This window comes from Anomaloglossus baeobatrachus, chromosome 5 (genome assembly GCF_048569485.1).
Source record: "Anomaloglossus baeobatrachus isolate aAnoBae1 chromosome 5, aAnoBae1.hap1, whole genome shotgun sequence".
Lineage (NCBI taxonomy): Eukaryota > Metazoa > Chordata > Amphibia > Anura > Aromobatidae > Anomaloglossus > Anomaloglossus baeobatrachus.
This window is the reverse complement of record NC_134357.1, coordinates 556,617,815-556,623,670: the sequence shown is the minus strand read 5'-3', so window position 1 is coordinate 556,623,670 and position 5,856 is coordinate 556,617,815. Positions and strand designations below refer to the sequence as shown.

Genomic DNA, 5,856 nt, shown 5'->3' with positions numbered 1-5,856 from the left:
CGGAGAGGAGCCGTGTGTGTACGAGGTGTACGGAGAGGAGCCGTGTGTGTACGAGGTGTACGGAGAGGAGCCGTGTGTGTACAGAGCGGAGCCGTATGTGTACGAGGTGTACGGAGCGGAGCAGTGTGTGGACGAGGTGTACGGAGAGGAGCCGTGTGTGGACGAGGTGTACGGAGAGGAGCCGTGTGTGGACGAGGTGTACGGAGAGGAGCCGTGTGTGGACGAGGTGTACGGAGAGGAGCCGTGTGTGGACGAGGTGTACGGAGAGGAGCCGTGTGTGGACGAGGTGTACGGAGAGGAGCCGTGTGTGGACGAGGTGTACGGAGAGGAGCCGTGTGTGGACGAGGTGTACGGAGAGGAGCCGTGTGTGGACGAGGTGTACGGAGCGGAGCCGTGTGTGTACGAGGTGTACAGAGCGGAGCCGTGTGTATATGACATGCATGGAGCGGAGCCCTGTGTGTATGATGTGTGCAGAGCAGAGCCACATGCATATTATTGTGTTCCCCTCTTGTCACATCTGCTTTCGGCCTTACAGGCCCTTTCTCTGCCCTGAGCTCAGTCCCGGGGGTCCGCTGCTCTCTGGTTTCTCTGCCCTGAGCTCAGTCCCACGGATCCGGCGCTCTCTGTTCTCTCTGCCCTGAGCTCAGTCCCGGGGGTCCCGGCCTTCTCTGGTTTCTCTGCCCTGAGCTCAGTCCCGGGGTCAGGTGCTCTCTGGTTTCTCTGCCCTGAGCTCAGTCCCGGGGGTCCGGCGCTCTCTGGTTTCTCTGCCCTGAGCTCAGTCCCGGGAGTCCGTCTCTCTCTGGTTTCTCTATCCTGGGCTCAGTCCCGGGGACCCGCTACTCTCTGGTTTGTCTGCCCTGAGCTCAGTCCCAGGGGCCCGGTACTCTCTGGTTTCTCTGCCCTGAGCTCAGTCCCGAGGTCCGGCGCTCTCTGGTTTCTCTGCCCTGAGCTCAGTCCCGGGGGTCTGGCGCTCTCTGGTTTCTATGCCCTGAGCTCAGTCCTGGGGGTCAGGCTCTCTCTGGTTTCTCTGCCCTGAGCTCAGTCTCTGGGGTCCAGCGCTCTCTGGTTTTTCTGTCCTGAGCTCAGTCCTGGGGATCCGGCGCTCTCTCTGGTTTCTATGCCCTGAGCTCAGTCCCGGAGATCCGACGCTCTCTGGTTTCTCTGCCCTGAGCTCAGTCCCGGGGGGTCCGGTGCTCTCTGGTTTCTCTGCCCTGAGTTCAGTCCAGGGGGTCTGGTGCTCTCTGATCTCTCTGCCCTGAGCTCAGTTCCGGGGGTCCATCCCTCTCTGGTTTCTCTGCCCTGAACTCAGTCCCAGGGGTCCGATGCTCTCTGGTTTCTCTGGCCTGAGCTCACTTCCGGGGGTCCGGTGCTCTCTGGTTTCTCTGCCCTGAGCTCACTTCTGGGGGTCTGGCGCTCTCTGGTTTCTCTGCCCTGAGCTCAGTCCCGGAGTCCGGCGCTCTCTGATCTCTCTGCCCTGAGCTCAGTCCCGGGGGTCCGTCCCTCTCTGGTTTCTCTGCCCTGAGCTCAGTTCTGGGGGTCCGTCCCTTTCTGGTTTCTCTGCCCTGAGCTCAGTCCCGGGGGTCCAGTGCTCTCTGGTTTCTCTGCCCTGAGCTCAGTCCCGGGGGTCCAGCGCTCTCTGGTTTCTCTGCCCTGAGCTCACTTCCGGGGGTCCGGTGCTCTCTGGTCTCTCTACCCTGAGCTCAGTCCCGGGGGTCCGTCCCTCTCTGGTTTCTCTGCCCTGAGCTCAGTCCCGGGAGTCCGGCTCTCTCTGGTCTCTCTACCCTGAGCTCAGTCCCGGGGGCCCGGTACTCTCTGGTTTCTCTGCCCTGAGCTCAGTCCTGGGGGTCCGGTGCTCTCTGGTTTCTCTGCCCTGAGTTCAGTCCCAGGGGTCTGGTGCTCTCTGGTTTCTCTACCCTGAGCTCAGTCCTGGGGTCCGGTGCTCTCTGTGTTATACATTTGTACATCTTGGTAGCAGTGTCTCCCGGTCTCTTACTGAGGCCGGTTTCAGACGTCCGTGTTTAATCAGGTACAAGCCACATGCATGGGTATGGTCATACGTGGGTCACGCGTGTGTGACATCTGTGTTTTCATACGTGTGACATCACTTTCCTTTCAGCAGCGCGGAGAAAGATGGCGGTGCAGATCTCGAAGAAGTGGAAGTTTGTCGCTGACGGCATCTTCAAAGCCGAGTTCAATGAATTCCTGACCCTTGAGCTGGCTGAAGATGGCTACTCCAGCGTGGAGGTTCGAGTCACCCCAACAAGGACAGAAATTATTATTCTTGCCACCAGGACCCAGAACATCCTCGGTGAGAAGGGGCGCCGTATCCGCGAGCTGACTGCTGTAGTACAGAAGAGGTTCGGTTTTCCGGAGAGCTGTACGCAGAGAAGGCCGCCACACGGGGTCTGTGCGCAATTGCCCAAGCAGAGACCCTGCGTTACAAGCTCCTGGGAGGCCTGGCAGTGAGCAGAGCCTGCTACGGCGTCCTGCTACAGCGTCGTCATGGAGAGTGGAGCCAAGGGTTTTGAGGTTGTGGTGTCCGGCAAACTGTGAGGACAGAGAGCAAAGTCTATGAAATTTGTGGATGGCCTGATGATTCACAGCGGCTATCCTGTGAGCTGCTATGTGGATACAGCCGTACTCCACGTCCTGCTCAGACAGGGTGTTCTGGGCATCAAGGGGAAGATCATACTCCCATGGGACCCAAGTGGAAAGATTAGCCCCAAGAAGCCCCTGCCTGATCACGTCAGCATTGTGGAACCCAAAGAAGAGATCCTGCCAACAACCCCCATCTCTGAGCAGAAAGGAGCCAAGCCAGAGCAGCAGGTGCAGCCTCCCGCCATGCCTCAGCCCTTGCCCACCGCGTAATGGGATGCTGAATTCAAGGACGTGAAGGTTTTTGCATACAGCTCAAATCTGTAAAAATAAACATCCACACACCTTTGCTACAGAACCTCGGAGAGACTACGGAATCGCCTTATTCATGTTTTCTACAGCACCAAGAAAAAGGTCAAAATGGAAATACAAACTTTAAGGAGTACAATAACTGGAAACATACAGTAGAAGATGCAGAATTTTTATACAACATTGCAGTCATACCTTATAGCCAGCAAGAGAAAGAAACTCCACAGACTTAGGCTGAAAGCTGGATTCTTCTCAAGCACCAGCCAAGTTCCTCCTAAACAGCAGCATGGAGCAAAACTGCCAGAGGGACACAGGTACAGTCATCAGTGTTATTAATTTGTCATCCCATAAACCCACTAATCTAGAACTCCGTGTGCTTTCCAGAGATCGCACATTTTGTCCTACAAAACCTCTAGACAAAACAGAGCTTTGTAGTGACATGGAACAATACTTCAGGAGACTGAGACTGAAGGAGTTCTTTGATGCTTAAGAAGACTTGAGGCTTCCAAACAGCCAAACACAAATCAAGATAGAAAACAAGAAAACTTCTGACTGGACACCTCCTGGCCGCAATCTCATTTTGGACCAGTATATTGACTCATTTAGATATTCGGTACAGTCCATGATATTGGACAAAAAAGCAAAAGAAACAACTAATATCATTGTGCAGGAGAGAAGGGCAATTTACAGCCTGAAGAAAAACAAGGAGATCACTATTAAGCCAGCAGATGAAAAGGGGCGCCATAGTTCTCCTGAATACAACGGACAACATTAAAGAAGCAAACAGACAACTGACAGATATACAGTACTACACCAGAATGGATGATGATCCAACCCCAAAATGTATGAGGAAGTTGAAAAGAGTCATCAGATGTCTGGGCACAGATTCCACAAACCTTCTGGACCTAATACCTGAGAATCCAAGGATGTGAATCTTCTATATGCTTCCCAAGATTGACAAACCAGGTAACTCTCATCATCTCATGGGTGGGAACGCTCACTGAAAAAATCTCTGGGTGGGTAGAAAATGTCTTTAAGCCACTGGTAAGGAAGACAGCCAGCTATTTATTGTACAGGACACCACTGACCTTTTAAAAAAGCTATCTACAGTAGGTCCCCTACTCGAGAGTACCATCTTAGCCACCATGGATGTGGAATACCTATACTCTAACATCCCACATGAAGATGGACTAACCGCCTGCCAAATATTTCTTGAAGCTAATGGGATCCCTTCTGAGTCTGTATTAAGACTCACCAGATTCATCCTCACACACAACTTCTTTTCTTTTGGCGAGGGCCTATATCTACATCGCACAGGAACTGCTATAGGAAGCAAAATGGCACCACAGTATGCTAACTTTTTCATGGCTAAACTGGAAAATGACTTTTTAGCATCCTGCTCCCTCAAACCATTGGATTATTTCTGTTACATCGATGACATCTTAATAATCTGGACCGAGTCTGAGCAAGAGCTTCTAAAAGTCCATGAAAAATTCAATGCATTTCATCCTACCATAAACTTGACATTGGACCACTCAAAAACAGAAATCAACTTCCTGGATACAACCATAAAAATTCAAAATGGTTCAATCCAGACATCAGTGTATCAGAAACCTATTGACCATCCCACATACCTCAGATGAGACAGTTTCCATCCCAAACACACCATTGTCTACAGGCAGGTCCTCAGATATAATCGTATCTCTTCCAGTCCAGCAGACAGGGATGAACACTTAACCCATCTTAAAGAGACAGAAGTGAACTGCTTCAATACAAACAAAAAGACCAAAATAGTCGAGTACCTCTGGTGGTGACCTACAACCCACAGCTTGAGGTACTGAGAAGAACAGCCAAGAAACTTCACCACATTCTACACAAGGATAACCGTTTAAAACAATATTCAAAGATCCCCTATTGCTGTGCTACAGGCAACCTCCTAATTTAAGGAGCATCATCATCTGAAGCGCAATGCCCTCAGACACATTAAGAGAAACTTATCCTTGCAATATAAAGAGCTGCACACCTGCTCCCATGTAGAGACCAAAGACCGGATACAGATCCCTAACACACAGAAGGACTATAAGATCCCTGGGACATTCACATGTTCCTCCTCCAATGTGGTGTACTTAATCCTGTGCCTATATGTCCTATTGGGGGTCTCTATGTTGGAGAAACAGGACAGAGACTGAGAGCAAGAATGAGATCTCACCGCCACACAATTACAGACAAAAAAAAACCTTTTACCTGTGGCCAAACATTTCTGTGTTTCGGGATACAACATAAACCACATGAAAGTTGTCATATTAAAAGGCAACTTCAGATCACAACAGAATTATCTCAGGGTCTGGAAATATAAACTTATTACAATGTTTGACTCTGTCCACACAGGACTCAACCTGTCAGGAGGATTTATGACACACTACAAAATCTGAGGGGTCTGCTCCAGAGACAGTGAGGGCACCAGACCTCTGATCCTACATGATATTGGGACAATAAAATTTTTACATCACTAATTAAAGCTAATTAAGGATTCTCTCTCTAAGCTCAGTGTTTGTTTATTTAAATGTCCTTTTATTATGCCATCCCTCTGCTCTGTGTATATATTTGTGTTTCTTCAGATATTTTGTCATACCATGCCTGATGAAGAGACCTGAGAAGTCTCGAAAGCTTGCTTTGTAACACCATTTTATTTTAGTTAGCCATTAAAAGGTATCACAACTACAAAATTAAAATTTTGTTTCTCTCACAGAGAGCAATCCTTTTTCAACTGGCTAACACGGTACCAAAACTTTTTTTCTTTTAAAGTACCGGAGAAAACACGTGTTTGAAATAAAAAGATTTTCTATATTCACCTGTCTATTGAGCGCTGCAGTCTTCAGCTCTGCTGTCTCATGCCTCTGACCCCCACTAATTATGCTCATTGAATATTCACTGCACCTCGGACCTAGAAGT

At 49.9% G+C, this 5,856-nt stretch overlaps 1 pseudogene; it reads left to right on the top strand.

Annotated features, from left to right (window-relative positions):
* Nucleotides 1-2,129: 2,129 nt before the first annotated feature.
* On the top strand, nucleotides 2,130-2,929 carry LOC142312302 (small ribosomal subunit protein uS3-like; annotated as a pseudogene).
* The last annotated feature ends 2,927 nt before the right edge of the window (nucleotides 2,930-5,856 follow it).